This window comes from Trachurus trachurus (assembly GCF_905171665.1).
Source record: "Trachurus trachurus genome assembly, chromosome: 3".
Taxonomy (NCBI): domain Eukaryota; kingdom Metazoa; phylum Chordata; class Actinopteri; order Carangiformes; family Carangidae; genus Trachurus; species Trachurus trachurus.
Window position 1 is genome coordinate 36,629,795 of NC_139893.1, and position 21,985 is coordinate 36,651,779.

Below are 21,985 nucleotides of genomic sequence, written 5' to 3' on the forward strand. Positions count from 1 at the left end.
ATGCAGGTTCCATCTGTTAGCATGGTATTGATTGTGCAAGAGATATAGGGTGAACATGTATCTAGACTACACACACATCTGACCTTATCTGGCAGGACATAGTTCTTCCTCCAATACAACAGCAAATTGATTGTTTTGATGTTTCATTCTTAAAAGTTAAACATTGTTTTTATATTGCTGCAATATGGATGATATCAGATCAAATAAGATCTAAATCAACACTACTGTAATATTCAATTGATATATGTTTTTTCCCAGGTTGGATGGTTAATTATTTTCATACTGATGCCAGAAAATAGGACATACACAACCCATGTGAATAGATAAAGTGATGATGATGATGATTATTTGATGGACCCATATGGTTGTGTTCACACTGTCCTGCAGTTGTGTTTTAAGATAGTGGTCAATGCCTCATTCTGCGTGTTCTGTTACATGTGAAAAAAATATGAGTTACTTTTTCATGTGCATGTCAAGTGTCTTTCTCATCTGATGGTGGCTGACTAAATCGTTTTTTTCTGGTTGTGCTAACCTATAGCCTTTGAATCCAATCTGACAGATTGAACAGCAATATTTCTTTTCAATAAAAAAGAATGTAATTGAAATCCTGTTGTTTCTCGATCTGTGCATAAAAGGTTTGGCTTTTGTATTGAGTGAATGTCAGACAGTGGCATAGCAATACAGTTCTGGAACAAATTTAAATAATTTTAACGTTGCATATCCACTACTGTTTATGTGTGTGCAAATACTGTATTTCTAGGAGCACCCCCAGTCAATGTTTGAGCACACCCATAGCACCTGCAGTCAAATTTTTCTGGTGCCGCCCCTGAGCATAAATTATGTATCAAGCTTAAATTACTGAAAAATATGAGTTTTACAGGAGTAGTAATGTAAAACAGTCCGGTTTCACGTCAGTAAATGCAGTCATTACGAGGCGATCTCATCAATTAAAATGTTACGTTTAAGAATACGAGTTGACAAGAGACTAACAGACATTAAATATCATAAAGTTAAATTAACTCGATGTGACCAAACGAAACTCACCTTTGAGCGGTGTTTTCCACTTTTCTGAGTGATTTTTGCGCCGGACAGCGTCTCATTAGTTTCAGGCATCCTCGGTCCCGAGACACACACGACCGCGCACTGCGAGTGCACGGACAGCTGTGACGTCACGGTTTTTCTGGCCGTTAGAAAACATTTTGACGGATAAAAAGTCCATGACTTAAAAATATGGAATACAAAGATTAGTAATTAATGGTGGTTACAGCTGCAGGTGTCCTGTGAACAGTTTTACAGGCTTCTCTTTTCTCTTTTTGGGCCCCATGCGATTTTTTGTTGCAATACCACGAGTGGCCACTGGGAAAAATCGGCGTGCCTGCTGAGAGCATAGACAGGGGGCCTGCAACTGCTCCCTTGGGTAACTTATGGCGCATTTCCACTAGCACGGTTCGGCTCGGTACGGCACGGCTCGGCACGGCTCGGCTCGGTTTGGTTGTGTTTCCATTACAACTGAGTATCACTAGTGCCGCCGTGACGTCATTTACACGGCGCCGAGCAACGCTCCAAACTCTGTAAATATATAACTTTAGCAACATTTGAATCATTTTCAGGCGAGAAAGTAGTCGTTTAGATCCCCAACATGTTGAAAATCTGACAAAATACCAGCTGTTTACAATTTTGTTTCAACGAAGTCGGCGTTACTAAAGCTAGCCGTAGTGAGCAACGCACTTCCGGTTATTTTCACAAAATAAAATACCCGTTGCCTTTTATCATAAGGAAAGCCATTACGATAGAATTGGTGCTTTTACTTTGTAAACAGGAAGTGAACCTACCCTCGCTGTAGCTAGCTTTAAACCGCCGTTTTGACTGCTCTCGTCCCGTTGACGGCATTTTAACCGTTCAATATGCCTTACCGGAGAGTCTTGCCAGCTCTGAGTTCATTGTAAAACATTTATTTATTGATGTAAATGTGGTGTTTTCTGTGCGTTCAGACCCCAAGGCAGTGCTGCTCTTCTTTCTAACCACAAACAAACTGCTGCTACAGCCACAATTGTTAGATTTCATCAATGAGACCAACATTTAAGAGTTTAACCGGCCGGTGGTAAACCTCTAAAAGCCATCGGGTAAGTTAATTAGCGGTCGTTTTCTCCTCGGGGTGACGGTGGTAGGCTGGCCGGCGGAGCACGTCAGGAGCCGGGCTGCTGCCTCTGTGATGTCGCGGTCGCTGCTCGGACCTGGAGCTTCACTTCTCCGAAAAACATCGGGGCAAACTTCTAAACAGCCGTCGTTTGGATAAACTAACCGCACATGGGGATCTAAACAGTTACTTTCTCGCATGAAAAAATATTAAAACTTAATAAAGTCACGTAATAACAGAGCCAGTCTCAATAAATTCTCTGGTAATAACAGGCTTCAGGCTTCAGCAGGAACATTTCTGTTGTCGGTCGTCGCTTCCAGTGACGACACTCATCGGCCAATCAGTGGAAGGCAGTCGGCTGACGTCACGTTTTAGTAACGCTTCGGCTCGCTTGGAACCAGGGCTGAGGTGATACCAAAAATGTACCCGGTTGCAGGTACTGCGTGCTAGTGGAAACACGCAATAGCGCGCCGAGCCGTGCCGTACCGAGCCGAACCGTGCTAGTGGAAATGCGCCATTAGTCACCAGGTAACAAATCGTGCGAGATTTGGACGGACCAGGAAGAGGAGCTTCCGCTGCAAACAAGCTTGAAATATAGACTTACTTAATTTTTTTCGGAACAATTTCGCATTTCGGGGCTTCAATACAAGACGGACATTACATATGAGCACTATGGAGGTATTTGGATGTTTTTTGGTGTGTCTTTTTGTTAGAAAAGTGGTATCCATTTGCAACCGTTAGCCTATATGGACATGCGCTGCTGCACGGAGGACTCTGAAACTTCTCTCAGCCCTTATTCGACATGAGGGTGAGTAGATAATGAGTGAAATTTCAATTTTGAGTGAACTATCCCTTTCACCACTGCGCCACGTACCGCCCCCCTGATCATGCAGGTTTGGTTTTCAGCAACAATGTGGAAGGCAGAGAGCCTCCACTCTTTCTGCAACAAGTTACAAGTCATTTACGTATCTGACATCACAATTAGTCCGGGGTCTGGCTGCAGACCTCCACTGTCAGGACGCTTCCTTGCAGACCTCCACTGTGAGGCCACCTCCACTGTGGGGACGGAAGTGATTCGAAGCTTTTCAAAATAAAAGCGAATAAACCGGAAGCATGTATTTGTGAAGTTTTTTTTTTATTTAAACATGAAGAATAGGAGAAAGTGGTCAATAATGGCAGGGTTTCCTCTACATGTAATTGATCGTGGCCCTCCGCCACGGCAAAATAAAAGCCGCCACACCTTCAGAATGATGATTTTTATTTTATTTTTTATGTTAAAACAATGTAAAGCAGGGTTTCCACAACCAGTTACCATTTCCTACTTTGCACCCCTTCCCACTACACAGTTACAACTTTCGACTCATGCTTTTCAATCACAGTTGAGTTCTTTATTTCCTCCTCATTAAAAACGAAACTTATCAACGAGCGCATCCAGCGTTATACCATTAATTAACGACTCTGTGGCGGCCGGGGGACAAGCGCTTTGCCCCTCAGCTGTGTGTGTGTGTTCATCTCTCGCGCTCGGTTTCGATTAATAAACACAAATAGGCTACAAACGTACACACATTGGCCTCATGTGTTTGTCATTCCCGGTGTTTTATTTTGAAAATTGACTGGATTCTCTCGTGTTCCCCCCCCCCCCCCGAACAGACTACCCTCGCCTGATGGGCTGTGTGTGTGTGTGTGTGTGTGTGTGTGTGTGTGTGTGTGTGTGTGTGTGTGTGTGTGTGTGTGTGTGTGTGTGTGTGTGTGTGTGTGACGGAGGTCCGCGGGTGGTTAGTACTCGAGTTAAACTCACTCACCCTTAAAATACGTGGTAACAATATGCAGAGTGCCCGTTGAGCTTTTGGCGAAATGGTTAGCATCGTCGCGGTTCGAAACCCGTTCAGGGCAAGGCACAGAACAATTGATATATACTTCATTTTTTGGGGCTATAATGTACCGTAGGTAAATATAATTTAAAAGCGAGTATACCAGGAGGAACCTGTATATTTTCTAGTTTCCCACATACTTTATGGGGCTTAATAATGTAATATGATTTATGTGTTCAATCAACTTCCGTCCCCACAGTGGAGGTGGCCTTGTCAGTGCCCGATCCGTACCCGGAACACGATCCGTTCCAGGACATGCGCACTCCCCCCTTCTTTTAGTTTACGGCAGACACCGCGGATATGGATGAAAACAGAGACGTTCTATGAGGAAAAACACAAGCACGTCGCAACGAATTCCCCTCTGTTCTATTTCTGATTAAATTAAATGTAATGTAGACCGATCAGTTAATTGTAAAACATTTATTTATTGATGTAAATGTGGTGATTTCTGCACATACAGACAGCAGCAAGTCAGCACTGCTCCTCTGACCAGCTCCTCCTGAAGCTTCACTTTTCATTTACACAAACTAATCAATGAGACCATAAATTAATCTGCTCGCTTTCTCCACCGGCATGACGACGTCTGGGTGACCGGTCAATCACCTCAGCCGGCCGGCTGCTGCCATCTGAGATGAGCCGAGCAGAGAGCTAACGTTAGCTCCCGGTGGCTACTCCCAGCTATGCTCCCAGCTCTGCTCCCAGCTAGCTCTGCACTTCTCCCAAAACCGGAGAAAACTTCCAAACAGACGTCAGTTGGATAAACTGACCACAGATTAGGACTCTAAACTGTGACTTTCTCGCATGAAAAAATATTTAAAATTAATAAAGTGACGTTTTAACAACGCTACGGCTGACTTTTAGCTGCTCTACTGCTAGGCTATTGTAACCAATTTTAGGAGTGTAAAAGTGAATTACAGTATAATAAGAAGTTGGACTAACGATAAGACCTGGACCAGAATCAGAAAAGACTAAATTCGAGAGGAGCCACTGTATTGAGCAACAATAATGAGGCAGACACAAGAGTAACAATTGAGTAGCCACTCTTATATTTTTACAGTGGGCAAAGTGATTGGTTTGGTTTGTACAGAATACCAAAATATTAACCCAAACAGTAAGAAAAATAAAAAAGTAGTGTGCACACTAAAACCAAAAATTGTCCGTTGGGGCCCTTAAAATAAAAAAGGAGTTGTTGCAGGTTTATTGTTGTAGAGTTTTTGCAAGTTCACCTGATTCCAAGGTTCCTAAGTGTATTATTTGTGTGAATGAGTGTGTACGTGGATATCTCCTCGGTGCTGATCCTTCTTCAGGGTAGTTGGCTCGCCATCTGTTACAGCAGGAAGTTGTCCTGAACCTCAGACTCTTCAGTCCTCCTATAAAAAACCTGACCTGTAGACAGTAGGGCTGTCAATCTTCCCCCCAAATCAGGTTCGAATTTCTAACCCATCTTATGTTAAATATTCGACTAACATTCGAATTTTTAATATGTTTTTTTTTATTTATTTTTAACCTCATTATAGAGGGGGGGGGGGGGGCAGCGATGACGGTGGCGACAACGACACAGCAGAACGCAGAACAATCCTGCATTGGAGCTGTCCATGGTTACTTAACCAAAAGTCTCTTGAAGTGTTAAACAAAGAGAACTATGGACTGTGGAAGTTTGAATAGCAAAAATACATAAGTTATCTTGACGTGAACCATATGTTGCGGTATATATTTAAAAAAAAAAAAAAAAAAAAGGATAGTTGATTCGGTGGAAACCCGGCTTCACAGGCGGGGGCGGCGTCCCCCCACTCCCCCCTCCTCGCGGGGGCTGCAGGGAGGGCACAGAGTAGTGGTGCAACAGATCACAGCTGATCCGTGATCAGCACACAAGTCCGCGGATCGATCGATTTAAAAAAAAAATGTGTGCGTGTAGTGTGGGGACACATACGCGCACCGTGGCGGCCGAATGAACGGGCAATTTAAAAAACTCTGCTCGTATATTTGAAGCTGCAGCTTTACCTTGTGCACAACAACAACTGCATTTTGTTTTATCAACATGTGTACTACTCTGAACGTCGCGACGCACCACGTTAATTTGCCTCGTTAACGTTCGAACGTCAGTTTCCACCTTCGAATGTTCTCATTTTGACTAACATTCGAATTGTATTCGAATAGCGAAGTTCGTTCTGACAGCCCTAGTAGACAGGGTCACACAATACATTCAACACTATCCATTCACAGATGCATCATTAGGGATATCAGATGTTAAAAGATGCACACCATTACATCTAGTAAATCTGACATAAATCTTCATCTCTATTCAATTCTCAAATCTCTATCTTAGTTTTTGTTGTACAACGTTCAATCTTAAGTGTATCATTTATGAGAACTAAATATTAAAGTGCTCACACATTTACCTGTTCATGTGAACAGTTTCAATAATACTTATGGTAAGTAACCATTAACATACAAAATACCATTAATCATAACCATATCAGAACCATGTGCAAATAACATAACAGTAGGCTACACATTTTGAGTTAGACTCAGAGGTATTAAAAATTGTGCTTAGTTTACTCTTACACTATAGGCCTATTCATGTCCGAGATCTGCACCAAAAATTACCCTCTCGTTGCTTTAAACTCAGTTGGAATAACATAAATGTCTTCAATAAATTGCATAGTACAAAATAAACTATTGTTCTACATTAATCACATTCACAACATATCAAATTACTCTTTTTTCCCTTTTTAAATTGGCATAAGGAAAATAAAACACTTCCCCTTTAATTATATTCACATCAGCATAAAATAATAACCACAATGTGCATATATGTTCAGAACTATTGCACCATTATTCATTTCAATTTACTCTTATAATCTTAATATCACCACTGCTTTCTTTCAGCACACGGAAAAACAAGAGGGAAATAGCACCAGAGCAGCTAGAAAGCACATTTCTCACCGTTGCTCTGTGTATCAAGGTGGAGCACGCCGATGCCGAACCTCGTAGCAGCTCTCCGGATGAAAGGCAAGCAGTTAGCCTGTTAAGCACAGAGCTAGCATTAGCATGGACGACGACGGTAAGCATCAACAAGCTGTTTTCTCATTGGATAATTAACTCGTCTTACCGACGTAACTCTCCTTCGTTCAGTCACTTGGCTCCGGACCTCCACTGGGTAAGTGCTCTGACTCTCTCTTTTTCCTTTTTCACAGGTAAACTCCGGGTTTTTCTCCTGTTTTTCTCTTCTCCTCTTCTCCTTAGCACGCAGCTGCCCTCTCTTCTCTGGCTGGGATCCGAAAAGACTGGAAGAGCAACGCGACTGCACTTCCTCTCCGAGCCGACAGGCTGAGCGTGGCCTGCGTAGCCTCTGATTGGCTGCTGAGAACTAGGTACCCCACGTGGGAACATGCGAGTTGAGCGGTGCATTCAAATGCAGTAGGAAAATTAACACTTTGCCGATGCAAAATAAATAAAGATAATTAAAATAAACAGTCTCTCTTCTTTTATTGTACTAAGTTAACTGTGTGTTTCTTACACCTGGTTACACCCTCCCCTCCTGAACTTATGCACGTCCCTGTACATAGTAGACAGTTAAAGGATAATTATTCGAGGGGTCAGGGCAGGGGGTTGGACAGATTCTTCTCTTATGACTTCTTCCCAAGCTGTGGACAGTCATTGAAAGAATGATTTCACTGCTGTGATCAAAGGGCTTCCTAGCTCTGTATAATCAAGCCGTCGTGGTGGTTGACGGTTTCTCTCCGATCTCCTGACAGAATCATTTGTATCTGTGTTCTCCTCTGTATCCATTGGGATTGTTCCATCCTTTTCACCTGTTTCTTCCTTTCTTTCCTCAGGTTCTGCTCCTTTAAGATAATCCTCCTCAACTGGAAGTTGCTCTCCTTGGATTCCTGGATTATCATCCTCAGGTAAGTGATTTTGAAGCAAGGTTGGTTCATCGGCTTGTTCGGTTGGTGTGACTCTATCGGTGGGTAAGTACTCAGTATCACTCTGATTAGAGTTGAACTCGATGAACATCAAAGGACCATCTGAAGTACTATTGGACATATCAGGTAAGTTGTCAAAATCGGGTTGGGTGTCAAGATCGGTTGGATTGTCAAGTTCAGGTGGATTGTCAAAATCAAGTAAATTGTCAACATCTGGTGGGTTGTCATCATTTTGAGCATTTACAGGACTCTCGACAGGACAAGGGCCTGGAGGTTCAGTATGCTGAGTGTCTTGGACATCGGGCATGGGCAGATCCGGGTGCACAGGAATCTCACTGACCATGGGGACAGGGGAACTTAACCAAACAGGAATGAGTACATCATCCTCTTCATCTGAGGAATTCTCTTCCTCTACCGCAGGGTTTGCACGAGTTCCTGGCCTGCGTGGTACCGGCTTTGGTACAGGCTCACTGTTTTCCTCCACAGGTAGGTACCCGCGCGGCAGCAACAGGTCCCTGTGTAGCGTCCTTAGGGGACCATCGCTGTTTTCAGGTTTAACAGTGTAGACAGGGAGAGTGCCTGCTCTTCTCACCACCACATGGACAGTGGGTTCCCATTTGTCTGAGATCTTGTGTTTTCCCCGGATGCGGACATTCCTGACTAATACTCGATCTCCAGGTTCCAGGTCTGAGGCGGTAACATGTTTATCAAACCTTGTTTTGTTCTTGAGAGCGATCTTTGCAGCCTTCTCCGTGGCTATCTTGTAGCTCTCTTTGAGACGTGACTTGAGGTTTTGCACATAGTCAGAGTGGGATGAGTGTTGACCCTCTGGTACTGGCAACTTGAAAGCAAGGTCAACTGGCAGGCGAGGTTGGCGCCCGGACATCAGTTCGTACGGGGTGAAACCAGTTACCTCGTTCCTGGTGCAATTGTAGGCGTGGACCAGGGGTCTCACATGATCACGCCAACTGGACTTGTCTTGATTTTGGAGAGTGCCCAACATATCAAGCAGGGTACGATTAAATCGTTCCACGGGGTTGCCCCTAGGATGGTATGGGGTCGTCCTCACCTTGTGGATTCCAGCCACCTGACAGAGTTCCCTGATCGTGCGGGACTCGAAGTCTGGACCCTGGTCACTATGTAACTTCTCCGGGATACCATAGTGTACCATAAAGTTTTCCCACAGACACTTTGCTACTGTGCGGGCCTTTTGATTCGGTGTTGGGATGGCAACCGCAAATTTAGTGAAGTGATCTGTGATCACCAGTATATCCTTGGTTCCACTTTTGTCAGCCTCCAGGGACAGGTAGTCCATACAGAGGAGCTCAAGAGGTCGAGTGGTCCTAATGTTGACCAAGGGGGCTGCTCTTTCAGGTCGTGACTTCCTCCGCACGCACCTGCCACAGGTCCTCACTTTCCTTTCCACATCCATGACCATCTTCGGCCAATAGAATCTGGTCCTTACAAGGTCCAGTGTCTGGTCGACTCCCATGTGGCCCATATGGTCGTGCAGACTGGTGAGGACTGTGTCGCGGAGCTCAGCTGGAAGAACAAGCTGGTAAGTTGTCTGTGGCCCCACTTGGCGTCGCCGAAACAGGATGTCGTTATGGAGCTCGCGACGATTGAGTTCTCGGAGGAGGAGTGGGAGATCAGGAAGTTGGGTGCGCAAGGTGGGAGGTGGTGTGTCCCCATGTTCGATCTGGGCGATGACATGCTTTATGCATTGGTCAGCTCTTTGTTTAGCTGCTATCTCGGCTTCAGTGAGATGGGGGACGGTTGGAAGACCTCCAAACTGTTCTTCTTGTCCATAGCTGTCGGGCACCGCACTGGGAGACATGGCAAGAACCTCCACTAAAGCAACACGATCTGTATCTCCCTCTCTCTCACCATCAGGACTGACACTGTAGGTGAGCTGTCTCTCGCAGATTGCTTTCACAACAGACTGATCAACTGCATTGATGTTGTTTGGATCCGAGAGGTGATCTTGTGTAAACTGCTGTATACGTTCTCTCTCTTTTTGTGATTTCAGATCGTCTGCTAGCATCCCATGTGGTCTGCGTGATAATCCATCCGCATCTCCGTTCTGCCGTCCTGGACGATAGAGGAGTTTGAAGGAGAATGTGGACAGCGCTGCTAGCCACCGATAGCTGGTCGCGTCAAGTTTGGCCGTTGTCAGGATGTAAGTCAGCGGATTGCTATCCGTTACAACGGTGAAGTGGTTGCCGTACAGATAGTCGCTGAACTTTTCGGTGACCGACCACTTGAGCGCCAGGAACTCTAGCTTGTGCGCTGGATAGCGGCTCTCACTTCTTGACAGCCCTCTACTGGCGTAGCCTATGACTCTGAGCTGGCTCTCTTGCTCCTGATATAACACAGCACCGAGCCCGGTGGTACTGGCGTCGGTGTGCAGTATATAGGGTTTCTGGGGGTCAGCAAAGGCTAGTACAGGGGCTGTAGTGAGGCTCTGGATGACTGCCTCGAAGGCTTGCTGGCAAGCTGGCGTCCAGCGCCCCCCGAAGGGCTCTTTTGGGTCATGGTATTGGTTTGTTTTCTGTCTTATGTCTGTTAGTTTCACTTTCGATTTCTTGTGGAGAGGTGGGTAGCCGGAGGTTAAGCTGTGGAGGGGCTTTACGATGCTGGAGTAACCCTTAACGAACCTCCTGTAGTACCCAGCGAAACCGAGGAAGGATTTCAGCTCCCGTAGGGTCTGGGGGACAGGCCATGTCTTCAGGGCTGAAATCTTTTCAGGATCTGTCTGAACGCCACTTCTGGAGACTACATGACCCAGATAACGGACTGATGTCTGGAAGAAGACACATTTTTCTGGGGATAACTTCAACCCAAACTCTTTGAGACGAGTTAGCACTCTCATGAGTCTTTCTTCGTGCTCCTCAAGGGTTCTGGAGAAAACTATGACGTCATCAAGGAAGACCAACGCATCTTTCAAATGCATATCCCCCATGCACCGTTCCATTAACCTTTGGAACGTGCTGGGGGCATTCGTCACTCCTTGAGGCATTCTGTTGAACTCCCAGAATCCGAGCGGACACACGAAGGCCGTCTTCGGTTTGTCTGCCTCTTCAACCTCGATCTGGTAGTACCCCGACTTAAGGTCGAGAACTGAGAACCACTGAGAACCATTGAGGGTTGTAGGCGTCCTTTATAGTCTGGAGGTTTAGACGCCTATAATCGATGCACAACCGGACTTGGCCGTTCTTTTTCCGGACTACCACTATGGGTGATGCAAATGGTGACTCTGACTCCCTGATAACTCCCGTATCTCTTTAATGTGCCTGCGGACAGCTTCAATGTCCTGTGGGTGGATTGGTCGGGCACGCAATTTGAAGGGACTTTCATCTGAGAGTTTTATGTGGTGTCGCACCTGGTCCGTCCGGCCAAAATCCAGGTCATGATGTGCAAACACGTCAGCCATGTTGTTGAGCTGCTGAGTGATGCGTTGCTTCCATTTGAGTGGGACTGGGGAATCAGCGAAATTGTAATTCAAGGTAGGTTCTTGAGATGACTGGGTCTCTGGAGGTCTCTGGAGAGATTCTGATTGCTTGGCTATGCTGTGTTCCTTTAATAGGATGGTCTGATAAGCACTAACCTCTGCAATAGTACACTTAGCAGGAATGACGATGTCATGGTCAGACTCATTGCTTATGACGACTGGCAGCTTATGGGGTCGTAGCTGGGGGAAATCAACTAGACCAGCTTTTACTAGCAGGCCACCTGGCAAGGGGGATGATGATGGGTACTCAATGACAACGGATTTCTCATCCCGAAGACTGCTGACAAGAGCGACTCCCTCCACCACTACAGTTTCGCCAGCTGGAATGACTTGAGGCGTCTTGTCTTGCATCTTTACTACCCCCTGGTGGTTGTTGCTTGCCTGCTTCCGTCTTAACTCAATGACCTTGAAAACTACTTTGTAGCCATGTGGGAGGGGCTGGCGATTGGTTAAGTCAGTCTCTGAGTAAATGTCAAACAGTACGTCTAAGGTGTTTGTACCTATGAGCATGAGGGACTGTGAAGTGTCAGGAACTACTAAGGCAAGTGTGTTTACATCTATTGGAGCTCCTATGAAGTCTTTTGGAAAGGTTATGGTCATTTCTATATAGCCAAAGTAAGGCACTAGCTGGCCATTTGCGCCTTCCACTTCTAAGAGGTCATGAAGCGGCTTAATCTTCTGCTCTGAAAGGTGCTGCTTGTAAAATGACTCAGGTACGGTGGTAACTTGTGAGCCTGAGTCAAGAAGACAGTTGACCTCTTCACCTCTCACAGTCACTTGGGCTGTGCTCTTGATACCAACCAGCCGTTTGGGGAGTCGAAACGGTTGGTCATGCTTTGAATGATGTAAGCTGGAACATGTTTGAGCTTTAATGTTCTCTGTATGTGTAATGTCTTTGTTGATTTCAACGGGAGGTTTGTCTTCATTTTTTACGTCTGAGGGACGTTGTTGACTCTCCTCAGCCCCTGTTTGTCCCACAACAGGAACTGTTAGTCGTTTAAAGGTAAGTCTGAATCATTTTGTGCTTCCCACTGGCGCTGTTTTTTCTCCAACTGCTTCTTCTTTTCTGCCACTAGGTTGGGGTTTGCGGGGTCGGTGCAGCAGGGGGCGATGTGCCCGTCTTCGCCGCAGTTAAAACAGTACCAGGGCTTGGGTTTGTATGTCTGTTTCTTTTTGGTTTGTCTTTGCATGTCTGTATCATTTGGCTTCGACATCCTGCTCTGTTGCTTCCCTACAGATCCCTTGCTGCTAGCTCCTTTGGTGTTTTTCTGTGACATGAATGTAGTTAGTTGACTTTGCAGACTCACCACTTGCTTTCTCAGATCCTCAATAGCACTGATGCTGCTCTCATCTTTCTCCTCTGGTTCACAAACATATGCGCCGTGGAACTGCACCTGAGCTCTTTGCTTTGTGATGCCAATATGTTTTTTCATACGACAGGATTTTGCTTGCTGTCGGTCTTCTTCGGAGCGAATCATTAGCAAGAGGTCTGAGAATTGGGGTGGGCTGCTCTTCTTTTGCTCCAGTTGCAGGGCGCTGAGCAAGGTGTTATCCCAACATCCCCTGCAGAACTGCTTAATAAGATGTTTGTCTACTTCTTCATGTGTAACTCCCCCCCTTTTTGTTGCTCTGTTTAAGGTTAACTGGAGCCGATGAAGATAAGTGGATGATTTCTCACCTGGGTCTTGGAGGGTGTTCAGGAATTGAGCGAAGAGCTCCTCTCCATCTTCCACAGTACCGAAGGCTAAGTTAACTGTGTGTTTCTTACACCTGGTTACACTATCAGTTAGCATAGCTTTGAAGCTAATGCCGTAAAACGGCGCATGCGCAGAAGCGCTGGAACGGATTGTGTTCCGGGTACGGATCGGGCACCAGCCCCCCTGTAATCCTCTCAGCAGACACGCCGATTTTTCCCAGTGGCCACCCGTGGTACTGCAACAAAAAATCCCATGTGGCCCAGAAAGGATTTTTCCTATAGACCGCAATAGTAAAAGAGAAGCCTGTAAAACTGTTCACAGGACACTTCCAGATGTAACCTCCGTTAATTACTTGTATTCTATATTTTTAAGTCATGGACTTTTTATCCGTCAAAATGTTTTCTAACGGCCAGAAAAGCCACAGAAAAGTCTCATTTCTGGCTGTGACGTCACGGCTGTGTCCGTGCACCAGCAGTGCGCGGTCGTGTGTGTCTCGGGACCGAGGATGCCTGAAACTAATTAGACGCTGTCCGGCGCTAAAATCACTCAGAAGAGTGGAAAACACGGCTCAAAGGTGAGTTTTTGTTTGGTCACATCGAGTTAATTTAACTTTATGATAGTTAATGTCTGTTATTATTCTCGTCAACTCGTATTTTTAAACGTAACGTTTTAATTGATGAGATCGCCTCGTAATGACTGCATTTACTGACGTGAAACCGGACTGTTTTACATTACTTTCCCTGTAAAACCCATATTTTTCAGTAATTTTAGCTTGATACATAATTTATGCTGTATGTGTTTGTGTGTGTCTCATCGCGGCTGATCAACACCTGTTGCTCTGTTCACAACGTCCACATTCATTTATTTTTACGGCTTAAAGCAGAAGTGAGTGATCCGGTCGTTTTCGCTAATGCTGCGTTCCAGGCAGGCTTTTGAAATCGTAAATTACAGCTTCAAGCAGGCCAGCTGACAGTCTTGGCTGGGCCCGGGACAAGATAATGTTAGATGGGCCCCCCCCCCTCTCCATCTCGCCTCCTTTCCTCCGGCTCCTTTCCTTCCTCTCCTCCTGCTCTGTCTTCCTCTCCTCTGTTTCCCTCTCCTGTCTTCCTCTGATTTCTCCCTCCCCTCTTCCTCTCCTCTGTCTTCATCTCCTGTCTTCTTCTCCTCTTCAAAAGAAAACAGCAAACATGGTAGGCAAAATAAGGCCTTTTTTGAGCTGCTATATGTTAACCAGTCCCTATCATTTTTTTCCCGTCCATTGTGGGATGTGGAATATGTCAAATATTTTGGAAATTCCCTGCCCTCTGCATCTGCCGGCAATTCCTTTGCCCTCTCTGAAAAAGGTGTTCATTTTGCCATCACACGTACGACGTTTACTCTATCAGAGTCGGTCATTGTAGTTGGCCATAATGCAGGATCGCTGAAATTGTGTGACTGACGATCAGTCTTTGATCCCTGCTCAGCGGGCCCCTCCCGCTCTCTCTCTTCTCTGTCACCTGTAGCCTCACTCCGCCGCTCCGCTTCACCACCGTGACACACCCCCTCTCTCTCTTCTCTGTCACCGCCGGTAAAGTTAGCCTGCCGCTCCGCTCCACCATGACACTGACACACACACCCTCTCTCTTCTCTGTCACCTGTAGCCTCACTCTGCCGCTCCGCTCCATCGTTACACTGACACACCATCTCTCTCTCCTCATCCGTAGCCTGACTCCTGACACCTGACTGCTGCTTGACCTCCCTCCTCTCTGTTTCTGTCAAAGATAACATGTTTTGTCAGGCTTTTGCACAAGCTAGGCTAATTAACGTTCGTCAGTTAGGTTACGTTACCAGGTTGGCCGCACTACTTACCTTGCTCTATTTTACTTGTCCCAGCTTCACCGTCACTACATTTTTTTTAAATATTTGTTTAGAGCATTTCTCAACCCTTTGTTTTCCTCTTCTCTTTTTCTCTTTTCTTTTCTTTTCTGGGCACCGGACTTGTGCTGACCAGACATTTTGAGTGTAGGCCTTCTGAACTAATAATAACGTCAATAACAAATTCGATCACGGGCCAAACCATTTTTGTGTTTGGGGTGGGGGGTGGGGGTTCTTGACCACCACTATTTTAAAGGAAAATTAGGAAGAAAACAAATAAGAAAGACTTAAATGTATTAAACATATCTTTTTCCACATAGGACTAATTTGACAATAATAATTAAAAAAAAGTCCACAAAAAAAAGTCCACAATTTAATGAGGGCCCAGTTGTGGGCCCCCCCTCTTTCCTGGGCCCGGGACAGCAGACCCGTTTGTCCCCCCCTATCGGCGGGCCTGGCTTCAAGTCACAACTTACGACTTTGTAGCGTTCCAGGCAACCCACTCGTGTTTTTCCGACCTGTTTTACCGGTGAAAGTCACTATAACGGCCACTCGTAACTTCCGACCGGTGAACTCGTACCAGATCGAACTGGTACCACTTCACGGTCGGAAAAATACGAGTTTCCTTGAACGCACCATAACAGTCCTCTTCGCTACGTCACCACATTCACGGCGTTCCTTGGCTGCACACACAGCCCTGCATGCCGTTCTCTCTCCTCATTGGATAAAAACTGTAGGATACGATAAATGTTTTCTCTTCGGCTCAGAGCAGAGCAGAGGGACTGAGAGACCCGTGTTTCAGTCCAAACACTCTATGTAAGTGATTGCTGTCGGAAGATATAACTATTTAAGACTTATATTAACACAAATATATCACTCACTTCTGCTTTAATTAATGCCACGGTGGTAAAATGTAAACCGAGACTTGTCCAGACTCCTCCATGGTCAGTGTGTGTCGTGTGTGTGTCCTGACGGTGCAGCTGCTCCCCGTCTTCCACCGGGGCCGGAGGAAGAACCGTGGACGTCCTCCTCCTCGTCCTCACCGTCGTCAGTGTGTGTTTGTTCAGTGTCAGTATGCTAAATGATCACTTAAACTCATATTCATATTATTAAATTGTTCGGAAAAAAACAAACATGCTTGTGACTTTTTTCGGTAGCACTACATAATACGGCCCGCGACTTACAGCGTACCTACCGCTCTCTTGCCGTGTAGGTTGCCGCTTATTTCACACAAGTACTGAGTAACTGCAGCTCACTTTCCCCCCTGTTTCCCCCGTGCATTTACAGTGTAACTAGGCTGCGTCTTGGCGCGTAATTTACATCCTGCTTCACACCAACTTCCACAGAAGTACAGAGTAACTCTCGCTGTTTTACAGTTTAACTAGGCTGCGTCTTGGCACGTAACTCCTGTCCTACTTTACACCAAATTACACAGTAACTCTCGCTCACTCCGCCACTAATTACCCCGCATTTTACAGTATAACTAGGCTGTGTCTTAGAGCGTAACTCCCGTACAATTACGTCCTACTTTCCCCGGACTTACAGTGTAACTCCTGCCAGGTACATTAGAAATTAAATAGTCTACTGTACAATATGAGCACAGTTGCAATCCATGTTTTCCAAAAGTGTCAGCAGCGACATTTCACCTCTATTTCAGAGATTTATTATTCATTATTTAATTGTATGGTTTGGAATAGGTGAGAAATGGGTATAGAGTGTGGACATTTTCCAATACAGTAACAGGCTGGCTGGTAGTAAACTTACCTCTCTAAAATGCACATCTATGAAAGTCTAGTTCTGTCATCCAAGGGCAAAACACAAACTATACAGTAATACATCCACAATAATGAGTCATTCGGAGAGTTAGAAAATGTTTTTATTATTTATTAACCAGAAAACACATGACACATCCACATCCATGATCATTCATAAACTTTAAGTACAGTAAGTAGCCTACTGTAAGTGAGCACTGTTACTCCCTCCTTAGTCTGCACCTATACAGTAGCTGTCATGCACCTACACACTACTTGTCTTAGAGTTACCCAGTAAGTAGAGGGTAACGGGCTGTATTATAAAGTAATGGCTGTTACTCCCTCCTTACGCTGCACCTATACAGTAGCTGTCATGCACCTACACACTACTTGTCTTAGAGTTACCCACTAAGTAGAGGGTAACGGGCTGTATTATAAAGTAATGGCTGTTACTCCCTCCTTACGCTGCACCTATACAGTAGCTGTCATGCACCTACACACTACTTGTCTTAGAGTTACCCAGTAAGTAGAGGGTAACGGGCTGTATTATAAAGTAATGGCTGTTACTCCCTCCTTAGTCTGCACCTATACAGTAGCTGTCATGCACCTATACACTACTTGTCTTAGAGTTACCCACTAAGTAGAGGGTAACGGGCTGTATTATAAAGTAATGGCTGTTACTCCCTCCTTACGCTGCACCTATACACTACTTGTCTTAGAGTTACCCAGTAAGTAGAGGGTAACGGGCTGTATTATAAAGTAATGGCTGTTACTCCCTCCTTACGCTGCACCTATACAGTAGCTGTCATGCACCTACACACTACTTGTCTTAGAGTTACCCAGTAAGTAGAGGGTAACGGGCTGTATTATAAAGTAATGGCTGTTACTCCCTCCTTACGCTGCACCTATACAGTAGCTGTCATGCACCTATACACTACTTGTCTTAGAGTTACCCACTAAGTAGAGGGTAACGGGCTGTATTATAAAGTAATGGCTGTTACTCCCTCCTTACGCTGCACCTATACAGTAGCTGTCATGCACCTACACACTACTTGTCTTAGAGTTACCCAGTAAGTAGAGGGTAACGGGCTGTATTATAAAGTAATGGCTGTTACTCCCTCCTTACGCTGCACCTATACAGTAGCTGTCATGCACCTACACACTACTTGTCTTAGAGTTACCCAGTAAGTAGAGGGTAACGGGCTGTATTATAAAGTAATGGCTGTTACTCCCTCCTTAGTCTGCACCTATACAGTAGCTGTCATGCACCTATACACTACTTGTCTTAGAGTTACCCACTAAGTAGAGGGTAACGGGCTGTATTATAAAGTAATGGCTGTTACTCCCTCCTTACGCTGCACCTATACACTACTTGTCTTAGAGTTACCCAGTAAGTAGAGGGTAACGGGCTGTATTATAAAGTAATGGCTGTTACTCCCTCCTTACGCTGCACCTATACAGTAGCTGTCATGCACCTACACACTACTTGTCTTAGAGTTACCCACTAAGTAGAGGGTAACGGGCTGTATTATAAAGTAATGGCTGTTACTCCCTCCTTAGTCTGCACCTATACAGTAGCTGTCATGCACCTATACACTACTTGTCTTAGAGTTACCCAGTAAGTAGAGGGTAACGGGCTGTATTATAAAGTAATGGCTGTTACCCCTCCTTACGCTGCACCTATACAGTAGCTGTCATGCACCTATACACTACTTGTCTTAGAGTTACCCACTAAGTAGAGGGTAACGGGCTGTATTATAAAGTAATGGCTGTTACTCCCTCCTTACGCTGCACCTATACAGTAGCTGTCATGCACCTACACACTACTTGTCTTAGAGTTACCCACTAAGTAGAGGGTAACGGGCTGTATTATAAAGTAATGGCTGTTACTCCCTCCTTACGCTGCACCTATACAGTAGCTGTCATGCACCTACACACTACTTGTCTTAGAGTTACCCAGTAAGTAGAGGGTAACGGGCTGTATTTACGCTGCACCTACAGTCTAATATCACTGTAATTACTGTCCAAGTAGAGCCAGTGAGTTAAAACACAGTCAGCCTACTTAAATGTGTCACGAGATAACATCATCTGAAAGTACAGTAATATAAAGACAAAACTAACTTCAGTGTCCCTGAAAACATTAAATAACAGATTTCTAATGGCTGTTGTTGTTAACATTTATGTTCAGTGTTGAACCTTTATTGAGATCCGTTTGGTCCTTCTAAGTCTAAAATAATCAGTGAAGTCAGTTTCATTTGACAAATGTGCTTTCTAAGTTAGAAGTCAAGTGGAAAAGATCATTGTGATACTACTATCACACTAGATTGTGACACCCAGTGATGGAGATGGAAGAATGTATGGGCTCCTCCGGTTAAAAGGTTATCTTGATCCAAGTCCTTGGGTCAAGGCTGAGATGAGGGTCATGGGTGGCTCGCCATCTCCCTCGTCAGGTAGAAACTCAAATCGTAATTTTCCACAGGATCTCCAAAAGAAAATCATCACCTGTGCAGAAAGAGAGGTATTATTATGTAGCATCATCAACTGCATTTTCTTTGTGTGGTCATTATCATTATCATTATCACGTGAATACATCGCAGTAACAAAAAGTGAGATTCAAGCCCTAACAAGTGAATTGTATTGATACTACCGGTAGGCTATTTAATTTTAAACTACAAAGTTATTGTTTTTAAACATTCTTAACTTTTTGACTATGGATAACAAAACATATTTCGAAAATGTAGGCTACACAGTGTTACACTTGGCTATTCATTGTCAAATAACAGTCATGACCCAACTATAATGATGCTATGTAATACAGTACAGGGTTTCCGCTACATGTAATTGATCGTGGCGCACCGCCACGGCAAAATAAAAGCCGCCACACCTTCAGAATGATGATTTTTTTTATTTTTTTTTTTTATGTTAAAACAATGTAAAGCAGGGTTTTCCACTAGGGGTTGCACAGACTAGTCCCCTGCTCCACAATGACGTTTTGAGCTTGACGTCGACTAGTCGCTGATCATGTAACAGTAGGCTACAAGAGCAGCGGCTTGAAACAACAGCTGAGTGCCCTGAATGAAAAAAATACGAGCGCCGTTAAGCTGGATAGAACGAGCGCGTACCAGACAGGAAGTCGGGCACAGAAAAGGCGAGAGAATCCGGTCAATTTTCAAAATAAAATAAATGATGATTAAGTTTGTTTGTCCGTCTATAAATATTTGTCAGTTGCGTCTGCACACAAGACACAGGCTACATACAGCGCTAGAGACAGACGTGTGTGTGGAAAACCGAGTAGCTACAGACGGGTCGATGTTTGACCGGCGTGGAGAGAGAGAGCAGGAGAAACTGCCGCTTCCGCGGCCAGTGTGTCCGGGCTGCCGGCAATTAAAAAAAACAAAAAAAACAAACTCCGGACAGCTTTACGTCGCGCACAACAACAGCAACAACCAACCAGGAAAAACAAAAACTGTGAGTGAAACTGTGACTGAGCAGGACTGTGATGGTGACGAGGCCTGTGTGTCGTTTTCTTCCCTAATTGTTTAATGAACAGTACAGTATTTTCTTTTGCACCTGTATATGTTACAAAAAAACAAGCTGATTTACAGTTTGTTGTTTATAAAGCTGCTGTTCTGTGGACTAATTTCTGTGCGTGAGCTGTCAGTCAGTGAATACAGATTGTTGCAGAGCATTTCCCTCCTCCTGGGATTTTAGTTATGATGGCAAAAATATGAATGACGTCATCAGCGACTAGTCGCGACCCCCCCCCCCCCTGATCAGACCACCCTCGCCGCCACTCTTTTAAAAAATCCTGGAGGAAACACTGCAGTACACTCACACAAATACAAAATACAAGGGGCCTTGAGACGAAACAAATGCAGCACGTAGGTTACGGGTAGGTGGTGAACCGAACAGTAACCAATGCCAAGTGTAGCCTATGGGAAACACACACACACGACTGGCGTCTTCTGGAGCACAAGCTAACATCGCTAGCAGCGTTAGCATCAACTCACCACGACGTTGATAAACGAACTCAGGTCCTCGGTCCCTCCCTCGCGTCCCCTGCGAGTTTAAATGGGAGTGTTATCTTTGTGTTTACAGCTTTAGTCCTCAACGTAGACATTGTGTAACGTTAATTTCACTTGTTTCCCTCCGTAGTCTAAGCGGCGGCTGCGCCTCAGCTGCTCTATGATCCACGGGCCACGGCCTCGCCAAGGGGTGGTACTTCCTGGCTTAACCAATGTGAAATGTGCACCCACTGTTTGACCAATGACTGCTGGTCTAAGCAGAGCGGCAGTGACTGACACCTTGTTTGATCAATGACACTATCCAGAGCGATCTAGTGCTTGACAGTTAAAAACGTAAAGACAAACACTGCAGTGAAGTTAGTTTGAAGTTGGATATTTGACAGACATTCGCTCACTCACTCGCTTCTCAATACATTATCCATATAAAATATAAGATGTGTTCAAATGCAATAAAAACAGGTGTGTGTCATCGAGGAGGCTCACCTCTGCCATTCTGTGTTGATTTTGAGCCAACAGGTCACATGAATTTTTTATATATTTTATACAGTAAATATGGGCGTTAGAGCTCAATAACTCCCAGGTCATGTGACCTGTTGGCTCAAAATCAACACAGGACAGAAGATCTAAGTCTCCTCTATGACACACACCTGTTTTAATAGCATTTAAACACAAATAATATTTTTTATGAATTTTTAATATATTTTATACAGTAAATATGAGCATTATAGCTCAATAACTTCTAGGTCATGTGACCTGTTGGCTCAAAATCAACACAGGATGGTAGGGCTAAGCCTCCTCTATGAGACACACCTGTTTTTATTGCATTTGAACACATCTTATATTTTATATGGATTTTTAATGTATTGAGAAGCGAGTGAGTGAGCGAATGTCTGTCAAATATCCAACTTCAAACTAACTTCACTGCAGTGTTTGTCTTTACGTTTTTAACTGTCAAGCACTAGATCGCTCTGGATAGTGTCATTGATCAAACAAGGTGTCAGTCACTGCCGCTCTGCTTAGACCAGCAGTCATTGGTCAAACAGTGGGTGCACATTTCACATTGGTTAAGCCAGGAAGTACCACCCCTTGGCGAGGCCGTGGCCCGTGGATCATAGAGCAGCTGAGGCGCAGCCGCCGCTTAGACTACGGAGGGAAACAAGTGAAATTAACGTTACACAATGTCTACGTTGAGGACTAAAGCTGTAAACAC